This window comes from Coregonus lavaretus (genome assembly GCF_964263955.1).
Source record: "Coregonus lavaretus genome assembly, chromosome: 20".
In the NCBI taxonomy this organism is placed as follows: domain Eukaryota; kingdom Metazoa; phylum Chordata; class Actinopteri; order Salmoniformes; family Salmonidae; genus Coregonus; species Coregonus lavaretus.
In genome coordinates this window covers 3,876,119-3,903,998 of record NC_140007.1, presented here as the reverse complement: position 1 = coordinate 3,903,998, position 27,880 = coordinate 3,876,119, and the positions used below count along the sequence as shown (strand labels likewise).

At 43.8% G+C, this 27,880-nt stretch overlaps 1 pseudogene across 1 annotated transcript; it reads left to right on the top strand.

The window, feature by feature from the left end:
* On the top strand, positions 1-27,865 carry LOC311147579 (pre-mRNA-processing factor 6-like; annotated as a pseudogene). Its single transcript has 19 exons — positions 1-90; positions 3,400-3,585; positions 3,672-3,772; positions 3,896-3,974; positions 5,978-6,154; positions 7,592-7,724; positions 7,927-8,019; positions 8,630-8,658; positions 9,338-9,481; positions 9,589-9,783; positions 11,858-11,977; positions 12,191-12,312; positions 12,777-12,914; positions 13,055-13,173; positions 14,347-14,396; positions 18,925-19,064; positions 26,861-26,967; positions 27,474-27,600; positions 27,712-27,865. The product of its transcript is annotated as a pre-mRNA-processing factor 6-like (transcript).
* Positions 27,866-27,880: the final 15 nt, after the last annotated feature.

Here is a 27,880-nt window from a genome sequence, read left to right as displayed (position 1 = left end):
ATGGTCAGTGGGTTCCCATTAGACTACATGCATCTTGTCTGCCTGGGTGTCATGAGGCAACCACTGGCCTGCAGGCTCTCGGGATTTCAGGTGAGGACACTCACTGAAAAACTCCTTAAGATCAGGACAAGTGTGGCAGTGGAGTTTACACGAAGGCCGAGGTCCCTAAAGGAGCTAGACCAATGAAAAGCATACACATTTCGACAGTTCTTGCTCTTTACCGGTCCTGTGCTCCTTAAAGACCTCCTACATACCGCAGTGTACCAGCACTTTTTGCTTCTCTTTGTTGGAGTGTTCATCCTGTCGAACAAGGCACTGCTTGAGGAGTACACAGACTATGGGAACGAGGCTCTTGTGTTGTTTGTTCAGCACTTTGGGGAGCTGTATGGCGTGATGTCCCTCTCTTATAATGTCCACAACCTTGTGCATCTTGCACAACACGTCAGGGTGCATGGGGACCTGGACTCCTTCAGTGCCTTCAGGTATGAAAATGTTTTGCAAAAGTTAAAGAAGCTTGTGAGAAAACCAGGATCTCCCTGTAGTCAGGTTGTAAAGAGGCTTTCAGAGGAAGTGGATGTGAAAGTGTCTGCACTCACTTCTGTCATCATGAAGTGCTTTGAGAGACTAGTCAAGGATCAAATCACCTCCACCTTACCTGTCACCCTAGACCCACTTCAATTTGCATACCGCCCCAATAGGTCCACAGATGATGCAATTGCCATCACACTGCACAATCCCATCTGGACAAGAGGAAAACCTATGGAAGAATGCTGTTCATTGACTATAGCTCAGCATTCAACACCATAGTACCCTCCAAGCACATCAAGCTTGAGGCCCTGGGTCTCAACCCCGCCCTGTGCAATTGGGTCTTGGAATTCCTGACGGGCCACTCCCCAGGTGCTGAAGGTACGAAACAAAATCTCCACTTCGCTGATCCTCAACACTGGGGCCCCACAAGGGTGTGTGCTCAGCCCCCTCTTGTACTCCCTGTTCACCCATGACTGCGTAGCCATGCACGCCTCCAACTCAATCATCAAGTTTGCAGACTACACAACAGTAGTAGGCTTGATTACCAACAACGATGAGACAGCCTACAGGGAGGAGGTGAGGACTCTCGGAGTGTGGTGTCAAGAAAATACCCTCTCACTCAACATCAACAAAACAAAAGGAGATGATTGTGAACTTCAGGAAACAGCAGAGGGAGTACCCCCCTATCCACATTGATGGGACAGCAGTGGAGAAGGTGGAAAGTTTTAAGTTCCTCGGCGTACATCTCACTGACAAACTGTGAAGAAGGTGCAACAGCGTCTCTTCAACCTCAGGAGGCTGAAGAAATTTGGCCTGTCACCTAAAACCCTCACAAACTTTTACAAATGCACAATTGAGAGCATCCTGTCGGGCTGTATCACCGTCTGGTACGGCAAATGCACCGCCCACAACCGCAGGGCTCTCCAGAGGGTGGTGCAGTCTGCACAACGCATCATTGGGGGCAAACTACCTGCCCTCCAGGACATCTACAGCACCCAATGTCACAGGAAGGACAAAAAGATAATCAAGGACAACTACCACCCGAGCCACTATCATCCAGAAGGCGAGGTCAGTACAGGTGCATCAAAGCTGGGACCGAGAGACTGAAGAAAAGCTTTTATCTCAAGGCCATCAGACTGTTAAACAGCCATCACTAGCACAGATGCGCTGCTGCCTACATACAGACTTAAAAAATCACTGGCCACTTTAATAAATGGAACACTCGTCACTTTAATAATGCCACTTTAATAATGTTTACATATCTTGCATTACTCGTCTCATATGTATATACTGTATTCTATACTATCGTAATAATGTTTACATATCTTGCATTACCCATCTCATATGTACAGTATATACTGTATTCTATACTTTCTATTGCATCTTAGCCTATGCCGCTCTGACAATGACATTGCTCATCCATATATTTATATATTCTTATTGCATTCCTTTACTTAGATTTGTGTGTATTAGATATGTTGTGGAACTGTTAGATATTACTTGCTAGATATTACTGCACTGCCGGAACTAGAAGCACAAGTATTTCGCTACACTCGCAATAACATCTGCTAACCATGTGTATGTGACAATACATTTGATTTGATTTGATTTGAAAGTGCGGCGAGTGGAAAGTTTGGGTGCATGGAGAGAGCACACATCGGGGCCTCTGCCACCATCTTTTCATTGTGCACGACAGTACCATCTTGATGTCCTCCCGTAAGCCTCTCCCGAAGGCCGTGCGCAGAGTACGCTCATTCCAGCCGGAAGACGCCGCCACTGTGCGAAAGCTCAGAGCGTACTCGGACGCGGGCCCCTCTCGAGTACGCGGGCCCCTCTCTGTGTTGTAGATGGAGGAGACAATCACCCCCGTCCTTTCCCTCCGTGGGATGATCAAACACCGCCCTGAACCTAGCGAGGAAGGTGGGGTAGGGAAGTGCCACTGCCTCCTCTCCTTCCCAGACTGCCATGGCCCAATCGAGCGCCTTTCCTTTAAGAAGCGAAACCACCAGCGCTATCCTGGCTTGGTCTGATGGATATGCCCCAGGCTGATGCGCCAGATAAAGGGAAACCTGTAGCAGGAAGCCGCTACATTTAGTAGTTTTACCGTCATAGCATTCCGGTAGGGCGAGGGTTCCCGCAGGAGTGGGTGATAGCACGGGAACAGGTGGATTGGGGGCACTCACCGCTTCCTGAGGTGGAACCGGAGCGCTGGGCAGATTATGCAGAGTTTGGAGCACTTCCTGCATGGCGGTGTTCAACTGGGCAAGCTGCTGCTGGTGCTGGTCGAGGCAATGGGAATATCCTGCTGCATCCATTTTCGTTTGGTGTGTGATTCTGTGACGAGTACTGAGTATACGGAGAGGCAGGACGCAGACGCAGGAATTAACAAGGTCAAGGTTTACTTAACAATGATAAAGAGAAATAACAAAGAAAGAGTAAACGACACGAAGCTAAACAATCACACACAACATCATACAGAACAGCCCTGGGCTAAATAGGGGTGCTGATGAGATGCAGGTGCACTGGAGGTGATTAGGGTGCATTGGGTTTCCATTCCGGTGTTGCCGAGGTGGTGCGCTCAGACCAGTGGCTCAGTAGACCAACGGGAGGAGACGTGACAAAGATGCAATACGTCTAAAATTGCAGCTAGGTTAGTCAGGGGCTAGGTCCCATTCCCTGTTTCTTCTAGGCTCTCAGCTCTCAGCTCATTAGCTATCTAGCTAATTCTGCACCAATGCAATGTGCAATGTTAGGCTAGCTATGTAAACACTCCAAAACCAGACTGCAACAGAAAACCTGCAGACACTGTGGGTCTCCAGGACCAGGACTGAAGAATAATGTTCTAATCTATCTGTTGTTGAATCTCTCTAGCTGTCTAACTCTTCTCTCTCCAAAGCCACAGGTATCACCACCCGGTCTGATAATGGTCCTACTCGAGATGCCAACAACCCAGTGGACAACCGTCATGCTCCACCTGGGCAGAGGACGGTGGGGGACAAGATGAAGACGAACCAGGAAAACGATGAAGAGGATTCGAACGACACCAACTATGAATGGGTGCTTGTTTATACATAACACCCAAGGACAAGCTCAGACAAAGCTCAGCTCACAACGTATTGTAACATATCTCCTCTGTCTCTCAGTTCAACAGCTATGCTGGCAGTCTGTCTCCAGTGGGCCCTATGAGAAAGACGACGAGGACGCTACTCTGGACGAGGATGGATGAACGATGTAAGGAGAGGAGGTGAGAGAAGACAGACATATTCATTAGTGTCTAGTTTTGTGTGTGTTGTTGCTCCTGAGGGCTGTGCGTGTGTGTTACTACTGCTCTGTTGTGTTAACCCTGCCTGTCCTGTGTGGACCCCAGGGAGCTGAGGGAGAAGGATGAGATGAAGAAGTACCGTATGGAGCACCCCAAGGTCCAGCAGCAGTTCTCTGACCTCAAGGTTGGTCACTGTGTTTCCATGGCCACAGAGTCAACTCTCCTCTACTCTCTCCGAGCAGTCCTAACTTTAAATCTGCCAAAAACACATTTTCCATCTCTTAATGGACTTCTCTCTCTCTCTCTCAATTCAATTCAATTCAATTCAATAGACTTTATTGACATGGCAAGTAAAATTACTTACATTGTCAAAGTATACATATAACAAAAATGGTGGGACCAACAGCAATAATAATAGTAGTAGTGGAAATGGGACTACCATTAACAGCAACTACAACAACAATATTAATGAGAATAACAATACATTAAAGCAATAGTAGTCGACCAATCTCAACATGACTGAGAAGACACATTACCTGCTATGAAAGCCAAAACAAAACAGGAAATATTATTGACATTACATTACACTTTTCACTGGCTGTCCCTCAGGTTGTGGCAGGAGGACACATATTTGGCTGCCAAAATTGCACATTTTGGCTTTTCACCCAATGAATATTTGATTTTTTCTTCCTCTTTTATAGTTTCAAATTCTTTGTACTGAATGATAATTTTGGGAAATAAAGATTCTCTTAGGTCTGAGTATTTGTCACAGTGTAGTAGGAAATGCAGCTCTGTCTCTACCTCTCCCCGGGGGCAGAGTGAGCACAGCCTGTACTCTCTGGGCAGCCAGGTTTGCCTGTGACGACCGGTCTCTATAGCTAGACTGTGCTCACTGAGTCTGTACCTAGTCAGTGTTTTTCTCAGTTTTCTATCAGTCACAGTGGTCAGATAGTCTGCCACCATGTACTGTCTGTTTAGAGCCAAATAGCATTGAAGTTTACTTTGATTTTTTGTGGTGTCTTTCCAATAGGTGATATATTTTTCTTTTTGCTTTGTGATGATTTGGTTGGGCCATATTTTCTGAGTGCTGTCCTGAGGCTCTATGAGGTTGGTTTTGGTTAGTGAACTGAGCCTCAGAACCAGCTGGCTGAGGGGACTCTTCTCTTGTTTCATCTCTTGACATAGTAGAGCTGTGTGATGGAATGTTTTGGGGTCACTTGTTTTTAGATGGTTGTAAAATTTGATGGCTCTTTTTTCTATTCGAATAAGGAGGGGGTATTGGCCCAATTCTGCTCTACATGCGTTATTTGGAGTTTTTCTTTGCACTTGCAATACAGTCTTGCAAAACTCTGCATGCAGTATTTCGATTGGATGTTTGTCCCATTTGGTATATTCAGTATTAGAGAGCGGACCCCATACTTCGCTGCCATAGAGAGCAATTGGTTCTATAACTGATTGGAACATTTTGAGCCAGATTCTAATTGGAATTTCGATTTTAATATTCCTTTTAATGGCATAGAATGCTCTTCTTGCTTTGTCTCTCAGCTCATTCACAGCCATGTGAAAGCTACCTGTGTTGCTGATATTTAGTCCTAGATATGTGTAATTTTTGGTGTGTTCTAATAGAACTGTGTCCAAATAGAATTTATATTTGTCATCCTGATTTCCGGACCTTTTTTGGAATATCATTATATTAGTTTTTTTTAGATTAACGGTCAGGGCCCAGGTCTGACAGAATCTGTGCAGATGATCTAGATGCTGCTGTAACCCCTCCTTAGTAGGAGACAGTAGCACCAGGTCATCTGCGTACAGCAGACACTTGATTTCAGTGTTGTGTAGGGTGAGACCAGGTGCTGCCGATTCTTCTAATGTTTTGCCAATTCGTTAATGTAGATGTTAAATAGTGTTGGACTTATTGGGCAGCCCTGTTTCACTCCACGTCCCTGAGAGAAGAAGTCTGTTTGCTTGTTGCCGATTTTAATCGCACATTTGTTTTTAGTGTACATTGATTTAATAACATCATATGTTTCTCTCTCTCTCTCTCTCTCTCTCTCTCTCTCTCTCTCTCTCTCTCTCTCTCTCTCTCTCTCTCTCACACCCTCTCTCTCTCTCTCTCTCTCTCTCTCTCTCTCTCTCTCTCTCTCTCTCTCTCTCTCTCTCTCTCTCTCTCTCTCTCTCACACTGTAGAGGAAGCTGTCAGGAATGTCAAAGGAGGAGTGGCTAAGTATCCCAGAGGTTGGCGATGCCAGGAACAAGCTCCAGAGGAACCCTCGCGATGAGAAACTCACCCCTATACCAGACAGCTTCTTCTCCAAACACCTGACCACAGGAGTCAAGCACACCACCGTGGACCCACTGCAGGGGGTTAGTACACACACATACACACACATAAACACACACACACACACAAACACATTGGGTTTGGGCAAGATGGCCAAAATATCATATCACAATATTTTTCTCATTTTTGACAGCATGGTGGTATTTTACGGTGTTTAAATGTTCTGAATATTACAAGTTGAGTTATGAATGAATACAGTTTTTCATGATTGCTAAGACACTTTTAATGAAACTGGGCGTCCACTTGATCTCCATCATAACCTAATGAGTGTAACAGTATTATATATTTTGCAAAACTGTATTTAATTTCTCGTTGCCTTCATACACAAATGTTAAGCACATTTTTGCAAAACAGTAAACACAACTCTCTACAAAAGACGCAAAACTCAGTTAAGTAAATCATGACGAACAAAATAAAAACATTTGGTCACAGCTGATACAAATTACTCTCATGAATGTGAACCTCTTCTGCACATGTGCCAAACTTCTTTGCACAATTGTTCAAGCAGCAATCAGTCCTTATTCATGCATAAAAGAGGTCACCTCTGAGTTGCTGTTTGCAAGAATGGACCAAGTAAGAGGCAGAGGGCAAGGACAAGGACAAAGGAGAGGTAGAGGGGCCCATAGAGGAAGTTCAGCTCTCAGTTACAATGGAAAAAGATACAATTAGCCTTTGGTTTCTGGATATTCAGGCTCTTGAGTGACATTCTTTCTTCATTAGTCATCTTTGGTAAAAAAAAGAATACAGCCCATTCTGTGATAATGTGTTTACTTGCCTTTTATAGTGCATACTATAATTATAGTATCAACAAATGGCACAGACATATAAAAGAGGGTTAACCATGGTAGGGTATATTGATAGTTGGAGTTAGTATTTATTGGGCCATTGTGCAACGATTGATTGAAATAACTTTTCATTAGATAACAAGTTGTATGTTTTGATGGAGGTAGTTGATTTTGTGTCATGTATTTCATGTTTTGAGAGTCTTAATGCGTTTTGCAAATGAATTGTGTCATTTTGGCCGACGTGGTTCAGTTTGGGGCTGTGTGTTAATTGTTTAGAAAAAGTTAATTCTGTTTGGACAAATGTGCTCAAGCAATCAAGAAACTGTAATGGTCTTTCTCCAATCTGATGGTATTATACTCAACCAAACTACGACAAAACTGACAGTGAAGTGGTACAATTTGTAGAACTTTCCATTTATCAAAATACCTTTATAGATTGTATTGTAAAAACCATACGGGTATGTGGGCCCATACCGGTATATCGGTATTCACGATATATCGCCCAGCCCTAACACAAATACTCTCTGTCTCTCTCACACAGTTTTGTCACATGTTGCAGTTTCATTATGTGCCAGTAGGAGCCAGCTTCTACCACTGAAACATTCTCCATATCCTCCCCATGCCAAAAAGTCAAGCCTATTGTTTTTTATCCATCCACATATTTCTTTCTTACAGTTGAACCTCCCAGGTGGTCTGGAAAGCCCATACCCCGGGGGCATGACCCCTAGCCTGATGACCCCTGGGACAGGAGAGCTGGACATGAGGAAGATTGGCCAGGAACACACTGATGGACATGAGGTTCAGCCAGGTAACACACCACTTAGGCCTACTGACTTAAAATATTGTGTCTAGTTTGACTGTTATGCACCAACCTAAATGCTATGGAAGGGACTGGTCAGATGCTATCAAATGCTATCAGATGGTATCAAAAGTTTCCAGTAAGCATGTTATGCCAGCACCACTTTTCCTGGTATGTGCTGATCTCCTCTCCTCCATCTCTCCCCTCTCAGGTGTCTGACTCAGTGAGTGGACAGACGGTGGTGGATCCTAAAGGTTACCTCACTGACCTCAACTCTATGATCCCCACACGGAGGAGACATCAGGTGAGTAGCCCCAGGGCTGGCCTGACTACCCTGCATTAGATTATCAGTCTAGGCCTCTCTGTCTGTAACCTGCACAGTACTACAGGCTTATGATATACTGTACCTCAAATTGCTTTACCTCATTGGTGATGACGATTGATTGATATGACTGCTAGGCTCCAGATTCAAGTAGAATTTGGCATCAAAACCGTCCACTAGAGGCAAAAATAAATGTTCCTTACATTTTACCCCCATGTGGGCAAGCCCCTTAGCAATTTGAGTTTCAGCCAATTAGCTTCAGCCCCTCGCCATTTGAGTGACTGCTAGCTAGATGCAGACACAGCAGAGCGAGAGATCAATGACGTGATGCACATATATGCACAAAATATGCAATTTTCAGGGACCACTTTTGGCTCGTGAGCACTACTTTCAGAAGTACTGGCTAAAAAGTATACAAATGTACCAGATAATCTCTTAACCCTTAACATAACCCAGTCTGAATAAATGCTTTACAACCGTAGAGTTGTTTCTGTGTGCCTAAAACTTCTGGAGCTCATGAGGGAGCTGTGTGCCTAAATACAGGACGTCGCCATTAGGGTCAACAGTGTATTGTATGCTTGGGTTTTGCTAGGGCATTGTGGATGGGGATGGCTGATGGGCGTAAGCCATGAGCTCCGGCTCCGAGGATTTGTGTGTTCAATCCCAGTAATAGGCACTTGTTTTTGCAACTTCTAAATTTGACGTTTGGAGAAAGGTGGAAAAACGTCTAATTCTGCAGTGAGACTGAGAGCTTATTGTCTGCTATTGAGCTTGGACTATTGATAGAAGGAAAGGAAGACTGAGAGAAGAGGGAAATAAATAGTTAAACAGACCAACGCTCCAGTTCAATTCGTTTCTTATCCCAAATGACACTTCTAGTTATGACACACCCCTATTTACACCCCGTCATGGTGTCAGTGGCTTGGGAGCCCTGCTCCATTACACAAGAACGCACACACACAAACAGTGGTGTTCCCAGCAGCATACCTCTGTGACAGAGATGGATGTTGTGCTTCCTATGAAAGTGTTAGCAGCCTACATGTCTGGGCTGCCCTCTGTCTGTATTTCACCAGAGAAAGAAAAAAGCCTTCTGTGTTTCTCCATCACGGTGTGCCTCTCCAGACTATGAGGCAATGTGTTGATATTAGCATGATAATTGCCATGATTACATTATGAAATCAAGTGTTTTTGCAGTGATGTGAGTCAAGTCAAGCACAGGGCTGCAGAGCTGAATCAAACACTGGCTTGATCATGGTACACAGTGTGTGTGTGTAACCCCATCTCTATATCTGTCCAACAGCTCTGGAGAATGTATCTAAGTCTGTGCGTCTGTGGAAGACTGCTGTAGAGCTGGAGGAGCCAGAGGATGCCAGGATCATGCTGAGCAGATCTGTGGAGTGCTGTCCAACCAACGTGGAGGTACACACACCCACAGTTATATTGTGTAGTATTCTCATGAAGACCCAGTCTCATACAATTCTGTCTTCCCTCACCATCCTGCCCCCTCTTCCCCCTCCCTCTATCCCTGTGTAATTGTGGCTGGTGCGGTTGGATCGTATGAGAACGCTAGACGTGTCGTGAACAAGGACCAGGATGAACATCCCAATGGACTGTCACATCTGGATCACTGCCGCCAAGCTGGAGGAGGCCAAAGGGAACACTCAAATGGTGGAGAAGACCATCGACAGAGCCATCACATCACTCAGGGCCAACGGGGTCGAGATCAACAGAGAATAGTGGATACAGGTACGAGGGGTTGAGGGAGTGTATGTGTGTAGTGGTGAGAATCTAGAGCAGGAAACACAGGTGTGCGTCAAAGTGCTGTGTGACCCACTTCCAGCTCTTGGTATTTTTCTGTGACCCACTGAATAAACAAAACAGTCTCCTGCAGCCATAAACCAAAAGCCTTCCGCTGCAACCCAGCATTTTCTAAACTTCTAATCCAGTCTTATGTTGACAATTCTCTTCACCTTTTACCCAAATGTTTTCTGTGTTGCCCCTGACATCACTCTGTAAAAGGATACTACAGTCACTCCCTCTCTTCAGAGGTGCTGGCGTGAAAGAGTAATCTACAGCACAAAACAAGCAGCGGTGGACTGCACTCAAACACTGCACAGTGTGTGTGTGTGTGTGTGTGTGTGTGTGTGTGTGTGTGTGTGTGTGTGTGTGTGTGTGTGTGTGTGTGTGTGTGTGTGTGTGTGTGTGTCAGTTACTCACAAGGGTACTGCAGGTCAGTGACTGATGTCTTACAGAGCTCTGTGCAGTTCTGTGCAAATCACCTCAACCTCACTTGCACTTACTGTTTCGCAACCAGGACTTTGACCGCAATTATCTCTCAAATTCCTTTCCTTCTTTTATTTATTCTTCTTTTCCCTCTGGCCTTTCTTGGCTCTAAAGTAAAGTGGATGTACAGTGGCCCATCTACTGTTCTCTGACACAGGGATGGAAGTTACAGTATATTGGAGTGCACAGGGGGGAAATTTTGAGCACAGGGAGTTCGCACTGCAGAGCCAGATCAAACACTGGCTTGATCCATCTCATATGAGAAAAGATCATGTCATAATTCTCCCTCAGCACAGTTTATTTAAAGGTCTACCCACCAATAAATCAGAGATGATTTAAGATGTCCAGTTTAGGATCCCTGCTTGTGTTTTGTAAGAGGATGGGGGACATGATGTTGCCATATACAGTGGGGGAAAAAAGTATTTAGTCAGCCACCAATTGTGTAAGTTCTCCCACTTAAAAAGATGAGAGAGGCCTGTAATATGGCCAGTCTCCAGATCTCAACCCCATAGAACATCTTTGGAGGGAGTTGAAAGTCCGTGTTGCCCAGCGACAGCCCCAAAACATCACTGCTCTAGAGGAGATCTGCATGGAGGAATGGGCCAAAATACCAGCAACAGTGTGTGAAAACCTTGTGAAGACTTACAGAAAACGTTTGACCTGTGTCATTGCCAACAAAGGGTATATAACAAAGTATTGAGACACTTTTGTTATTGACCAAATACTTATTTTCCACCATAATTTGCTAATAAATTCATAAAAAATCCTACAATGTGATTTTCTGGATTTTTTTTCTCTCAATTTGTCTGTCATAGTTGACGTGTACCTAAGATTAAAATTACAGGCCTCTCTCATCTTTTTAAGTGGGAGAACTTGCACAATTGGTGGCTGACTAAGTACTTTTTTTCCCCACTGTAAATCACTCTGTAGTTTTATAGGCCTCTTCACTCAAGTGGCTTCACCATTCCACTGGCCTGCCTGACTGTGCAAGGCATGGGTCAAAAGTTCTCTCTCTCTCTCGTTCTCGCTCTCGCTCGCTCCCCCCCATGCTCAACAGTGAGCACTATTACCATCAAGTACTGCATGCTTGGGTTTTGCTAGGGCATTGTGGATGGGCGTAAGCCATGAGCTCCGGCTCCGAGGGTTTGTGTGTTCAATCCCAGTAATAGGCACTTGTTTTTGCAACTTCTAAATTTGACGTTTGGAGAAAGGTGGAAAAACATCTCATTCTGCAGTGAGACTGAGAGCTTATTGTCTGCTATTGAGCTTGGACTATTGATAGAAGGAAAGGAAGACTGAGAGAAGAGGAACATAACTCCTCCTTCTGCTCCTTCTCTCTATATTCCTCTCAACTCCCCCTCCCTCCTGGCCTTCCTTTCAACGTCCCCCATCCATTTCAAATGTTTCTCCCTCTTCTTCTCCCTCCCCTCCCTCAAGTCTTTTCATTTTCCCTCCCCTCCTCACCCCTCTCTGTCCCTCCTTCAAACCCTTCTTTAACACTCTCTCCCTCTTTCTGCCCCTCCCTCCTCGTCTCCAGTGTGCGGAGGAGTTTGACAAGGTAGGCAGCATGGCAGCGTGCCAGGCGGTGATCCGGGCGATAATTTGAATCGGCATCGAGGAAGACTGTATACACACCTGGATGGAGGGTGCAGAGAGCATAAGAATGACCTTTCACCTTTCATTCACCTGTGACCTCTCACTACCCCAGGCCCAAATATCCCAAATACCCAATACTCAGATGACTTTAGGAACATATGGTATATCCACAGTTTGATACATTATCTGTAATTCGTTTTTATTTCAATGTCTTCCACGGGGTGTTGGTGTGTGTTGTAGTGGAGTGTGTAACGTAACTGTTATTGTGTTTCAGTGTGTGTCCCATGGGACGCTGGAGTGTGCCCTTGCCATCTATGCCCATGCCCTGCAGATGTTCCCCAGCAAAATGAGTGTGTGGCTCAAGGCAGTTTACTTCGAAAAGAACCACAGCGCCAGGTGTGTGTGTGTGTTGGAAACAGACTAAGTTGAATCAAATGACTTTGCCTATTGATTACTACATGCATTGTAAACCAGAGTATCTCGGAGTGGATATCTTCACTGTGGCAATTTGTTATTGGCAGGTGACTCAATAGAAGCCAATTAATTTGATTGGTCGCTTATCTAGGTGTCCGTCTTGTGTTAATGTATGGATAATAGTGATTATATACACCCTCTTAATGATCCCGTTTGCTTAGTTGTGATCAATCACTGTTTCAAAGCCTCTCTTATCTCTCATACTCTCTCAATTACTTACTAAATCTCTCACTCTTCCCCCTCTTCCGCACCTGGTTTATTCTCCCTCTATCTTTCCCCACATCTCCCTCTAACTCCCGCTTTTCTCTTTCGTTATCACCTCCTTTCTACCTCTCCATACTATCTAAATCCTCCCTCCCTCCCTCCTTGTTACCCCCCCATCTCAGTGAGTCTCTGGAGGCGCTGCTGCAGAGGGTGGTGGCTCACTGTCCCAAGGCTGAAGTCCTGTGGCTGATGGGGCCAAGTCCAAGTGGCTGGCTGAGGACGTGCCTGCTGCCTGCAGCATTCTGGCTCTGGCCTTCCAGGTGAGAGAGGAACAATGAGCTTGCTAGAATGAGTAAACATGCTTATTCCAACGTTATCTTTCTTCATAACAATAGGGTACACATCAAAGTCCAAACCAAGATTTGGTACAAGTAAAACACCTTTCTCCCTTTGTGTCCAGGCTAACCCTAACAGTGAGGAGATATGTCTGGCTGCTGTGAAGCTGGAGTCTGAGAATAATGAATATGAGAGAGCCCATCGGCTACTGGCGAAGGTCGGAGCAGTGCTCCTACTACCAGGGTGAGTGTGCTTGGGTGTGTGAGTGAGCGGACGGGAATGAGCGGGTGTGTGATGGAGGATATATAAGATGGTGTGTGCACGTTCACATGTGTGAGCGTTGACAGGGATTTGAGTTGAGTGATGAGGTTATAGCTGCTCCTCTGTATGTAGCTATAACCTTTAACTGTTAGCCTCAGCCAAGACTCCTCTACTGCTACAATGAGGTGAATCAGAGCGAGTCAGATAGTCATCCATCTTAATTTGCACAACATCAGTGGCGACGGCGGGTTAAAGAAGAGATTGAGGGCCCCAAGGGGATATTTAGCCTAGTCAGAATGGCCCAATGGGAGATAGATATAATATACAGTAAGCCTATAACCGCGCACACAGTTTCCTCAGTCATTTACTATAAAAGGTCAATTTCAATCTGGAAGCTGGTGGCTGTGCTAGGTGTGTAGGGGTTGACTCTCAGTCAGGCAGAACAGCAGGAATTGGTAAGGGTGAGATGGAGATGGACTTGACCTCAGATAGACTCTTGTTTTGGGAGGAAGTATTATATAAAGTTAATGGGGCGTTATACAATAGGAGTCTTCTCCATACATCCATGCCCAGGCTTGCTAGATTCACAACTAGATGGGAAACCACCATAGTGCTGTCTGTCACCGGGAAATCGATCAATGCCCTTGTTTGGCAAGAAAAGCCGAGGTTGACTGCTGTATTCAGCATATTATTTCCTTGCCAGACAAAGTAACAATGTGATGTTGTTGAATGTTGAAGGCAGAAACTGTCATGGATTGAGGCTATGCCTGAGGATGTTGGCACTGGCAGGCTTGAAACATTATATTAATTATGTTTTAAAAATGGCTGTCTGACATGTTGTCTTTATATTGGGAGGGAGGTAGCTCAGTTGGTAGAGCATGGCGTTTGCAACACCAGGGTTGTGGGTTCGATTCCCACGGGGGGCCAGTATGAAAAAAAAAAAAAAGAATAATGTATGCACTAACTGTAAGTCGCTCTGGATAAGAGCGTCTGGTAAATGTAAATATTGCCTACTCCTGTCCCATAAATGTATTTGTTTGTTATTTCTTTGCATGCTTTTATTCAGATTGAAATGTTGTTACTGAGGATAGGAGTGTTCTAATGTAATGACTAAGATGAAAAGTGAATGTAAAGTGTGTGTTTGTCCCTATGAAGGTGTTTATGAAGTCAGTGAAGCCGGAGTGGGTGTTGGGGAACATCAAAGCGTATACCGAGGCTCTGAAACACTGAAGAGCAGTCTGAGCACAATGAGAAGGCCAGAGAGGCCTACAACCAGGGAGGGTTGAGGGCAGTGGAGGCTCGTCAGAGGAGGAAGGGGAGGACCATACAACATTTAAATAGTGAAACATCAATAAATATATAATTTATGGATAAAACTATACTAAATATATTCACGTCACCAAATACTTGATTAAAACACACTGTTGTGCAATGAAGGTCTACGGTAGCCTCAACAGCACTCTGTAGGGTAGTACCATGTTGTAGCTGGAGGACAGCAAGCTTCTGTCCTTCTCTGGGTACATTGACTTCAATACAAAACCTAGGAGGCTCATGGTTCTCACCCCCTTCCATAGACTTACACAGTAATTATGACAACTTCTGGAGGACGTCCTCCAACCTATCAGAGCTCTTGCGGCATGAACTGACATGTTGTCCACCCACTCAAAGGATCAGAGAATGAATCTAGTATTGAACGCATAAGCTACAGCTAGTTAGCACTACAGTGCATAGAATGTGGTGAGTAGCTGACTCAAAGTGAGAGAAAGACAATAGTTTAACAGTTTTGAACAAATTAATTTCTTCAAAAATGAAGGAGAAGCGAGAGAGAGCTAGCTATATGAAAAACCATTTTTTACTTTCACTTACAGTGGGGAAAAAAAGTATTTAGTCAGCCACCAATTGTGCAAGTTCTCCCACTTAAAAAGATGAGAGAGGCCTGTAATTTTCATCATAGGTACACGTCAACTATGACAGACAAATTGAGGAAAAAAATTCCAGAAAATCACATTGTAGGATTTTTTATGAATTTATTTGCAAATTATGGTGGAAAATAAGTATTTGGTCAATAACAAAAGTTTCTCAATACTTTGTTATATACCCTTTGTTGGCAATGACACAGGTCAAACGTTTTCTGTAAGTCTTCACAAGGTTTTCACACACTGTTGCTGGTATTTTGGCCCATTCCTCCATGCAGATCTCCTCTAGAGCAGTAATGTTTTGGGGCTGTCGCTGGTAACACGGACTTTCAACTCCCTCCAAAGATTTTCTATGGGGTTGAGATCTGGAGACTGGCTAGGCCACTCCAGGACCTTGAAATGCTTCTTACGAAGCCACTCCTTCATTGCCCAGGCGGTGTGTTTGGGATCATTGTCATGCTGAAAGACCCAGCCACGTTTCATCTTCAATGCCCTTGCTGATGGAAGGAGGTTTTCACTCAAAATCTCATGATACATGGCCCCATTCATTATTTTCTTTACACGGATCAGTCGTCCTGGTCCCTTTGCAGAAAAACAGCCCCAAAGCATGATGTTTCCACCCCCATGCTTCACAGTAGGTATGGTGTTCTTTGGATGCAACTCAGCATTCTTTGTCCTCCAAACACGACGAGTTGAGTTTTTACCAAAAAGTTATATTTTGGTTTCATCTGACCATATGACATTCTCCCAATCCTCTTCTGGATCATCCAAATGCACTCTAGCAAACTTCAGACGGGCCTGGACATGTACTGGCTTAAGCAGGGGGACACGTCTGGCACTGCAGGATTTGAGTCCCTGGCGGCGTAGTGTGTTACTGATGGTAGGCTTTGTTACTTTGGTCCCAGCTCTCTGCAGGTCATTCACTAGGTCCCCCCGTGTGGTTCTGGGATTTTTGCTCACCGTTCTTGTGATCATTTTGACCCCACGGGGTGAGATCTTGCGTGGAGCCCCAGATCGAGGGAGATTATCAGTGGTCTTGTATGTCTTCCATTTCCTAATAATTGCTCCCACAGTTGATTTCTTCAAACCAAGCTGCTTACCTATTGCAGATTCAGTCTTCCCAGCCTGGTGCAGGTCTACCATTTTGTTTCTGGTGTCCTTTGACAGCTCTTTGGTCTTGGCCATAGTGGAGTTTGGAGTGTGACTGTTTGAGGTTGTGGACAGGTGTCTTTTATACTGATAACAAGTTCAAACAGGTGCCATTAATACAGGTAACGAGTGGAGGACAGAGGAGCCTCTTAAAGAAGAAGTTACAGGTCTGTGAGAGCCAGAAATCTTGCTTGTTTGTAGGTGACCAAATATTTATTTTCCACCATAATTTGCAAATAAATTCATAAAAAATCCTACAATGTGATTTTCTGGAATTTTTTTCCTCAATTTGTCTGTCATAGTTGACGTGTACCTATGATGAAAATTACAGGCCTCTCTCATCTTTTTAAGTGGGAGAACTTGCACAATTGGTGGCTGACTAAATACTTTTTTTCCCCACTGTACTTAGCTAGTGAATGCAGCTAGCTAGTTCAGCCTACTCAAACACACAGCTCAAACAGAGTGGGAGGCTATGTCACCTAGCTGGCTATGAATAGCTGGGTGATTCTGCAACTACGGACACTTCCATGTCCCCTGGGTCCGTTTTTGTGATATTCTTTATATGTTAAGTTCACATTATAATCACCCCAGACCTTTTTATCACCTTTCTATCAAGTATTTTGGCTACTTTTCAGTCGCATTTTATACCTCAATTTCACTGTTTTGCCGTTGTCCCTGACCCAGACTTTTGAGCTTCTACTATGTTTTTCTATGAGAAAGCATTAATAACTACAACATTTTATAATGTTATCTACTAGAGAAAAAGTCAATGAAATAAATATCTATATCAATATTTTTTGTGAGTATGCCCTTTTTGTGAGTATACCTGTCCTTTGGTAGTGGTGTCATTTCCACCACATGACAAATTCCTCATTTAATAACTTTTTTTCAAGAGATTGTTAAGTTAGTTACCATGGAAACTTATTGTGACACTGAAGCACATGGCTGCAGCGGACAGTTGTTCCAGATGTGATGTTGTCACGGATTCCGCCGAGGCTGCTCCTCCTCCTTGTTTGGGCAGGCTTCGGCGTTCGTCGTCCCCGGAGTACTAGCTGCTACCGTTGGATGTTCTCTGTGTTTGTTTGGTTTTGTCTGTTTGGTGCACCTGTGTCTTATCCTGTCCTGATTATGTCACCTATAAGTTTCCTTTGGTTTTGTTTGTAGTTGTGTGTTGTTGTACGCCTGTCCGTTGGGGTTTTGGATTTTGCATTCTTGTTATTAAGTGTATTGACGCACTGTTTGCGCATCGCTTATGTTGAGTTTTTTACGCATTGTTTTGCGTATCGCTCGCCTCCGTTGTTTGAGGCCCTTTATTTTGTATTTGTCATTTGCTGACAAGTAAAGTCTGTTTGGACTAAGCTTCTGTGTCCTGCGCCTGACTCCAACACCACATCCACCTCAAAACACTGACAGATGTCCAGAAGTTGAAGAAGAATCTAGGTAAATATTGCTTGTGTAGTGAATATTTTTATTGTCAGTAATTTCCAAACAGGCTATAATTATTTAATTTGTGGTAGGATTTTGATGTTTTTAAAATATATTTTATGTATTTAGTGTAAACTATATGCTGGATGTAATACTAGCCAAAGCATGCTAAGCAGGCTGTCCTTTTTCTCAAACTGTAGAAGCGTCATTTCCATCACAGTCATTTCCATCACAAACTTAACTGTGGTGGAAATGACAGAACGTCTGAAAAAACAGGAACATTTACAAGACAGTGAGAGATACTGGAAGAAAAAAAGAGAAGGGAGAAGTTAAATCTATCTCTGAGCTTTCAAAGGGAGAACAAAGAATCAAGAGAAGGCTATGGAAATACAACCAACGAAAAATAAATTAGAAGACATATTTTAAAGAGAACAGTTGCAATGGAGACCTATCTATCAGGCAACACACCACCTCAGTCACCAGATTACTTTCAGCCAGAACATGAGGCCAACATACCTGCCCCTAACTTCTGTGACCCGGATGCACACCCTGATACCACTTCCTCATCTTCTGCAACAGAAATGAAAAGTCGAATACTTGCTGGAAGGAAAAAGGGTGGAAGCGGTCGCTCAAAACATACAGAGATATTTGCATGACAAATGTCAAACTTGATAATGCTTTACGGAAAGCTGAGAAATACAAAAAAAGAGGTATGATCGACTGATGAAGAAAATGGAGAGACAAGATTCCCCAAAGACAAAACAGCAAATGAAGGAAACTTCGTAGAACTAAGGATTTTGTTGTTTCAAAATGCCATCATTGCAGAGTTAAAGCAAAAGTATCAAAACATTTGCAGTGCCAAGGACAAACGAGTGGCTTCAAAAATGCTCAGAGGCAACATCCTGAGAAAGTAAGGCCTGGTCAAAGCCGCAAACAGAGAATTTGGATTTTCAGCAAAAGCAATGAGGGCAAATGAAAACAGGCCAGGAAGTCTTCAATACTCCAGGTTAATGCAGTGTTACAGAATTAGCACAGCCACAGAAGAGAAAATCACTTGATTCTATGAACGCGATGACAACAGTAGAGCAACAACATGGAAAACGGACACACTAACGAGGAAAAAGAAGAAAAAGCAAAAGCGCTTCTTGAATTGTGCAATTCAGAACCTTTATCAGAAGTTTAAGAGTGAATATTCAGAGAGAAAAATGTCCTACTATGAATTCTGCAAAATACGTCCTTTAAGGGTTGTCAAGCCAACAGTCCAGGATAGGGACACACGCCTCTGCAAAACTCACGCCAAACTCCAGTTCATGGCGGACAAACTACAGTACCACAAAGGGATCAGCTGCAACAACAATGAGAACCTTATTGAGTCTTTGTGCTGTGAGAACCAGAAGAAAGAGTACATATACAGAGAGTGCTCCCTTTGCCAAGCAAAATAGCTTACAACATCTGACTTTGATGCTGGTGGCTTGAGTGAAAAAACAAAGCTGAAGCGAGGGAGAAGAAAAACAAAGCTGAAGCGAGGGAGAAGAAAAACAAAGCTGAAGCGAGGGAGAAGAAAAACAAAGCTGAAGAGAGGGAGAAGAAAAACAAAGCTGAAGAGAGGGAGAAGAAAAACAAAGCTGAAGAGAGGGAGAAGAAAAACAAAGCTGAAGCGAGGGAGAAGAAAAACAAAGCTGAAGCGAGGGAGAAGAAAAACAAAGCTGAAGCGAGGGAGAAGAAAAACAAAGCTGAAGCGAGGGAGAAGAAAAACAAAGCTGAAGCGAGGGAGAAGAAAAACAAAGAGGGAAACATGGAGAAGTTCACTGTATATTTGACAGTAAAAGAAAAGGCACACTGCAGATTCTACTGGAGGACTTCTCCAAAGGATTGAAGGAGAAGTTGGGGAAACACGTGTACACCATTCGACACCAATACTTAAAACTGAGAGAATTAAAAGAGAATCTGAGGAAAGAAAAGATCATTGTGAATATTGACTTTGCAGAGAACTACTTGTGTAGATATCCAGGTAGTTCACTTTGGTGATTCTCACAAGCAGGTGACCCTCCACACCTGTGTTGGATATACCACAAATTATACAGTTTCACTCTGCTCACTGAGTTCTTCTATGCGGCATGACCCCTCTGCTATCTGGGCCCATCTCTCAAAAACACTGGCCTACTTCCATGAGCTCTGCCCATCGGCTACTTTTGGAATCTTACTTTGTCTTATATTAATTAAATGTTTAACAATGGTTGTTGATCAAAATGTTGGGTTGGGTGGAAATATCATATTTTTCATGATAAATGTTTTCAGCTGTCACAAAGGAAAGTTTATACATTCAGGCATCGTGTTGAATTATTAATAGGAAAACCTTAAAATATCACCTAAAATGATATCCAATACAAGTTGATGTACAAATGTATAAGAAATGTGTTATAAATAAATTGTATGATATTTCATTTTCAACTAAAATTGATGTTTAATGATGTGATGGAAATGACATTTGTCTATGGCTGTCTGGGGAAAAGGACAAAAATTTATAAATTCCTGAATAGATATTGTTTCTAGACAAATCAAAGACAATTCTAATAAAGTAAAATGGTGTTTCAATAAGTTTTAATCACCCAGCTATCCAACACTGGAACTCTTCCAAGTCAAGGTAAGCTTTTGGTTTTATTAATTTATTGCCACCTGGGTCCGCCGGTGTAACTGCTCAAATTCTTGCTAATTGTACACTATACTGCATGATTGTAGCGGGTTTACTAACGCGTTACTTCTAGTAGCTACATTTTACATTTTACATTTTAGTCATTTAGCAAACGCTCTTATCCAGAGCGACTTACAGTTAGTGAGTGCATACATTTCTTCTTCTTTTTATATACAATATATACTATATATACAAAAGTATATGTACACCTAGGGCTAATTTCACACATATATTTTCTAGTATTTGTAAAGACAACATTAAATTAAGAATAGTCTGATGGGTGACAATATTAGGCTATCATTTGTGGATTATGTATTATCACTTGTGAATGATACCCAGCTTGTGCAGTAAGGCAAGGAATAGCACATGCCTTTTTTTGCGACTTATTCAAATCATAGTCACACACCTCATGTAACCTAGCCCATAGGCCTATATGTTTTGATAAGGTTTGTATCACAACTAAAGTGGTCAAATAATTCCTTAAAATTAAGCACATTAATCTGCTTTATAACCAGTGTAGAACCTAACAGGCATACATAGGCATACATAGGCTGTGCATAAGTTTCAAGTTTGGGGAAGATAATTTTCAACATAAATATGCATTACATGCATAATCGCATTTGCCTTCACTTTAGAGAACAGTGTTTTCCCGCTAATTGATTGCATTTTGGAACATTTGCGTTTATAGGCTACTGCCCTGTGCGCATTGCTGTGATTATAATGTGAAGAAATGGCGTAATAGTTTATCAAAATGTTAAGCTAAACTGTCCCAGAGTATGTTTGGAATATTTATTTATTGCACAGAAGAATAGTTGACCAATAGCATAGGTCAACTTTTGTACTATGGGGGATAGTAGATTGACATAGGCTAGTGCTTTAGCACAGCCACACAATCTCACAGACCACTGCAACATGGGTCAACTTTGAGCACCTCTATCTCCTGAATGTTTTGGCATTTAGGTCCATATAGTCACTTTCTGACCACTTCTACCGTGGGCTTACATGTATGGAAGGTTTCATTCAAATCAAAAGGGGTGCAGTCAGAAAGTGATTGAAATCAAATGGAATGACTATGTGATCACGCTCTCCGTAGCCGATGTGAGTAAGACTTTTAAGCAGGTCAACATTCACAAGGCCGCAGGGCCAGACGGATTACCAGGACGTGTACTCCGAGCATGTGCTGACCAACTGGCAAGTGTCTTCACTGACATTTTCAACATGTCCCTGACTGAGTCTGTAATACCAACATGTTTCAAGCAGACCACCATAGTCCCTGTGCCCAAGAACTCTAAGATAACCTGCCTAAATGACTACCGACCCGTAGCACTGACGTCTGTAGCCATGAAGTGCTTTGAAAGACTGGTCATGGCTCACATCAACAGCATAATCCCAGAAACCCTAGACCCACTCCAATTTGCATACCGCCCCAACAGATCCACAGATGATGCAATCTCTATCGCACTCCACACTGCCCTTTCCCACCTGGACAAGAGGAACACCTACGTGAGAATGCTATTCATTGACTACAGCTCAGCATTCAACACCATAGTGCCCTCTAAGCTCATCACTAAGCTAAGGATCCTGGGACTAAACACCTCCCTCTGCAACTGGATCCTGGACTTCCTGACGGGCCGCCCCCAGGTGGTAAGGGTAGGTAACAACACATCTGCCACACTGATCCTCAACATGGGGGCCCCTCAGGGGTGCGTGCTCAGTCCCCTCCTGTACTCTCTGTTCACCCATGACTGCATGGCCAGGCACGACTCCAACACCATCATTAAGTTTGCCGACGACACAACAGTGGTAGGCCTGATCACCGACAACGATGAGACAGCCTATAGGGAGGAGGTCAGAGATCTGGCCGTGTGGTGCCAGGACAACAACCTCTCCCTCAACGTGACCAAGACAAAGGAGATGATTGTGGACTACAGGAAAAAAAAGAGGACTGAGCACGCCCCCATTCTCATCGACGGGGCTGTAGTGGAACAGGTTGAGAGCTTCAAGTTCCTTGGTGTCCACATCACCAACGAACTATCATGGTCCAAACACACCAAGACAGTCGTGAAGAGGGCACGACAAAGCCTATTCCCCCTCAGGAGACTAAAAAGATTTGGCATGGGTCCTCAGATCCTCAAAAAATTCTACAGCTGCACCATCGAGAGCATCCTGACTGGTTGCATCACCGCCTGGTATGGCAACTGCTTGGCCTCTGACCGCAAGGCACTACAGAGGGTAGTGCGTACGGCCCAGTACATCACTGGGGCCAAGCTTCCTGCCATCCAGGACCTCTATACCAGGCGGTGTCAGAGGAAGGCCCTCAAAATTGTCAAAGACTCCAGCCACCCTAGTCATAGACTGTTCTCTCTGCTACCGCACGGCAAGCGGTACCGGAGTGCCAAGTCTAGGTCCAAAAGACTTCTCAACAGCTTCTACCCCCAAGCCATAAGACTCCTGAACAGCTAATCATGGCTACCCGGACTATTTGCAGTGCCCCCCCACCCCATCCTTTTTACGCTGCTGCTACTCTGTTAAGTATTTATGCATAGTCACTTTAACTCTACCCACATGTACATATTACCTCAACTACCTCAACTAGCCGGTGCCCCCGCACATTGACTCTGCAACGGTACCCCCCTGTATATATAGCCTCCCTACTGTCACTTTATTTTACTGTATATATAGCCTCCCTACTGTCACTTTATTTTACTTCTGCTCTTTTTTTCCTCAACACTTTTTGTTGTTGTTGTTTTATTCTTACTTTTTTTGTTTAACATAAATGCACTGTTGGTTAAGGGCTGTAAGTAAGCATTTCACTGTAATGTCTGCACCTGTTGTATTCGGCGCATGTGACCAATAAAATTTGATTTGATTTGATTTGATTTGAATGACCCCACAGCTAGAGAAACAGTGTAGCACCCACCTGGGTGATGCTTCGGCTGCTGAAGAGCGCCAGAAAAGCCACCACACAGCGGCAGTGGTTAGGAAAAGCCATCTCAGGACACTGCATGCAGGCCTTGTTATCCTTTTAGGAACCGGCAGGTGTAACAAAAACACTGGTGCTGCATTAGATATACAAATCCCAACATTAGCCAACAAGCTAGCTAGCCAAGCCAAACAAACATACTTTTCATCGCAGTCCTTTAACTCTGTGAGTTAGGAATGCAACAAACCAAATTACTGTTAAAAATTATTAATTATAAAACGGTTGTTTGGATCCTGGATGCTGATTGGTTGATAGGTAATGCCTGTTAACAGTTCCATTTGATTTATCAATGTGCAACCACTGCCCCACAGCCAACCCAGGCAATTTATAAACTTCATCTCCCATTGAAAAAAGCATATAGACAATATTTCCCCATGCTACTGGCCTAGCATTTGGTTTGCAACAGTTGGGGTTTGTCTAAACCTTGCTGTCTGCATCTCCTACATGTGCAACATATTGCCGTTTTTTTCCCCACCGTACCATGCATATGAACGTGACGAGCCTGACAGCTTCTCTGAGTCAGGCGAATTCATTTATCAGGATCATTCAAGTGGATATATCAAAAGAAATGGCAATAGAAACAAAGGTAAAACAAATGAAAATGCACATAGTTTGCTGTCATTTCAGCTGCTCAGACGATCCTGCAGGTGAAGAAAGCGGATGTGGAGGTCCTGGCTTGGTTACATGTGGTTTGTGGTTGTGAGGCCGGTTGGATGTACTGCCAAATTCGCTAAAATTACGTTGGAGGCGGCTTATGGTAGAGAAATGAACATTAAATTATCTGGCAACAGCTATGTTGGACATTCCCGCAGTCACCATGCCAATTGCATGCTCCCTCAAAACTTGAGACATCTGTGGAAAAAGCCTTTTATTGTCCCCAGCACAAGGTGGGGACGTGCTGTTTAATCAGCTTCTTGATATGCCACACCTGTCAGGTGGATGGGTTAGCTTGGCTCACTAACAGGGATGTAAACAATTGTATGCACAAAATACTGGCCAGTGATTATAATGGCGATTCTGATCCAACCTTAAAATACATTGTGCCCCTAGACTGAGAGGATGGAAGTTCAATATGTAGCTAGATGTAGAAGGCTAATGTTAACTAGCTAACGTTGCCCATGAAAGGAAGTTAGGCTAGCGAGCAAGCATTTTAGCTAGGTAGCCTAGGACAACAAAAATAAAAGCATGTACTGTATGACAGAGTCATAGACCATTTCGTCAACATGAAAGAGAGGAGGATGGCATCGTTGTTTCTCTACAAGTAGGGTGAGTCAACATGTTTTCTCTACTTGCACGAACACACACACACACACACAAACACACACACAAATCAGAACCATGGACAGCCACATCATATTTAGCTTACGTTGATTGGACTAAATTGTTTTTGGTATCTTTTAGTTGTCACTGTATTATACTAAGCAGAGGTGATTTGATAATGTTGAAGTTGAAATGGTGCTGGAATAGTGGAGGCAGCTCCTGTTGTCTTTGCGACTTGCAGTAACTCCCTGTGGTTCTAATTAAATTAATAGTTGTTTAGTAGTCCGAAAATGTCGGAAACATTAACTTTCTTGACCATGCTATAGGTCATGTAACTGTTTGTTACATGCGATATGCTTTGTGGACTTCACCAGACAGAGGTTGCTCTCCGGTTTTGTGATGAAACAAAGGTGAGGTTGAATTTATTCTGCCATTGTGTCTTCTTATTGTCTCAGTGTCACGGTCGTTGTAAGAGGCAGACCAAGGCGCAGCGTGATAGGCGTACATCCTTTTAATGAGTACTTTACACCAACAACAAAACGATACGTGAAGTCTAAAGGTGGTCCTCTGTAGCTCAGCTGGTAGAGCACGGCGCTTGTAACGCCAAGGTAGTGGTTTCGATCCCCGGGACCACCCATACACAAAAAAAAAAACATGTATGCCCGCATGATTGTAAGTCGCTTTGGATAAAAGCGTCTGCTAAATGGCATATTATTATTATTATTATAAAGGTTCACCAACACAAACCTATACAGAACAAGATCCCACAATACTAAAGTGCCAAAAGGCTGCCTAAGTATGGTCCCCAATCAGAGACAACGAGCTACAGCTGTCTCTGATTGGGAACCACCCTGGCCAACATAGATATGAACGATCTAGAACAGACCCAATGAAAACTAAACATAACAAGTCCACACCCTGGCTCAACATTTAAGAGTCTCCAGAGCCAGGGCGTGACACTCAGCCTTAGGTATATATCACGGTCAAAAGGCATATGAACTAACAGGTTATAGAGCAAACAACGCAATTATCATAACACATATGTTGTAATATGGCTCTTCTTTCTGGCTTGGCTTCCCCAGTGAATTTACCCACGCTGTGATGAGGTGATTTTGAAGGAGTCAGGCACAGGAGGGTAAATCACAGCATAACAGGATTTATTCTGAACCACAGAGTTACGGAGTAATGCGTGAAAACACTCCAGTGCGCAAAACAGTCGCACTGGAAAATACAAGGCACACAGGGAATATTCCCGGCGATACAAAATACACAGAGCTCCACCGAGCTTCTCTCTCCTCCACAATAAACAATCACACACAAAGACAAGGGGGCAGAGGGAACACTTATACAGGTACTGATGAGGGGATATGAACCAGGTGTGTATAATAAACAAGACAAAACAAATGGAATGATGAGATGAGGAGTGGCAGTGGCTAGAAGGCCGGTGACGACGAACGCCGAAGCCTGCCCGAACAAGGAGAGGAGGCAGCCTCGGAGGAAGTCGTGACACACGCACCTCTACTGGCCTCCTAAGGACTGTTTCCCCGGTCCTTGGCTTCGCCTCGGGTCTAAGAACAGCCCTTAGTCGGTTGTTATTCACAAAATAATTCCTGGATGCTCATGCCTTATTGCTTAAATAAATACAATCTTTACAGAGCTCTAGGGCTGGGAATTGCCAGGGGCCTCATGATACGATATTATCACGATACTTCGGTGCCGATATGACATGTATTGGATTTTCACGATTCTACATGTATTGCGATTGGATTTTCGAAACATATTGCTCACCATGTCTGCTGCAGAGGGACAAGAGAGTCATGAGACAATGAGTTTTGATCAGTCATGGAAATAAGTGCTGAAAACAAATTGGCTCCCTATTTAAAAAGATGATGGAGAACAAGCTATGAAGGGAAAAACACTGGGGTTTTGGTGCAGGTCCAGTCAGTAGTTGTCCCAGTTAGCTTTGTCACTGTTTGAGAATGTGAGATGTATTTTCTCACATATAAGTGTTTGTATGCAGACAACTCAAAATGAAAAATTATGGGTAGCAAAGTTGTGTAAATGAAGGGAATATAAACAATACATTTGTGTTTACTCAAACTCTACTCTGTTTAGTCAGATATCAGAAGGTTGAAGTTGTTTGTGTTTTATTCATGACGCCTTACATTTAGATGTCTTTCTCTCTCTGTCTCTCTCTGTCTCTCTGTCTCTCTGTGTCTCTCTCTCTGTGTCTGTCTGTGGTAGGTATATTGTGGGCTGAGGCAGTGTTTTTTTGAGGCCCTGCCCCAGAGGAAGACTAAGAGTGTTGAAGCTCTGAAGAAGTGTGAACACATCCTGCTTGACGTTGCCAAGTATGATAGATTATTTTTCTCTCACCATCTCCCCTCCTCTTGGCTCTACTTTTCACTGTTATCCTTATGCTATCCTTCCCCTTTTGTACTGTCTCTGTAGGATAAACTCTCCCTCTCTCTGCTTTCATTCCTTCAGTAGGTCAAACTCCACCCCCCCCCCCCCCCTCCACCCCCCCCTCTGCTCTTATCTTTCAGTAGTACAAACTCCTCCTTTCTTTATCCTTTCCAGGTTTGGGGGTCAATTCCAAATAAATTCCAGGCAATTCGTAAAGTAATTCCACATTTTCTTAATTGAAAAGCATTGACAGGAATTGGAATTGGAACTGGAATTTCAGTATACTGAATTGACTGGAAAGGAAATGGAATTGACCCCAACCCTGATCCTTAATATTACCAACTCCCTCCTTCTTCCTTGCTTTCACTCTACCAGTACAACACATTCCCACTATCTCTTCTCTCTCTGTCAACATCTTAGTCAAAATTTGAAGGGGAATTGGGTATTGCAGGCTGTTCTAGAGCGAGCGTAAGCTTACTAAGGCCAGAGAGTGGTTCCTGAAAACAGTGAAGATTGAGCCAGACCTGGGAGACGCCTGGGCCCTCTTCTACAAGTTTGAGATGCAATATGGCACAGAGATGGGTGGCTTTGTGGTGTGTGTGTGTGTGTGTGTGTGTGAAAATGAGAATGAGCTTGCATGTGCTAAGGTTTATTGCATGTGTTTGGCGGGCTCTCCGTGTCCCCTGTAGGAGCAGCAGGAGGCGGTGCGTAGGCGCTGTGAGTACGCTGAGCCGCGTCACCGGGAGCTGTGGTGTGGTGAGTCCAAACATGTCCTCCACTTGTAGATGAAGATAGGGGAGATCCTCACACAGGTCGCCTCCCAAGATCAAAAACACCTTCTGAAACATAGGCTAGACA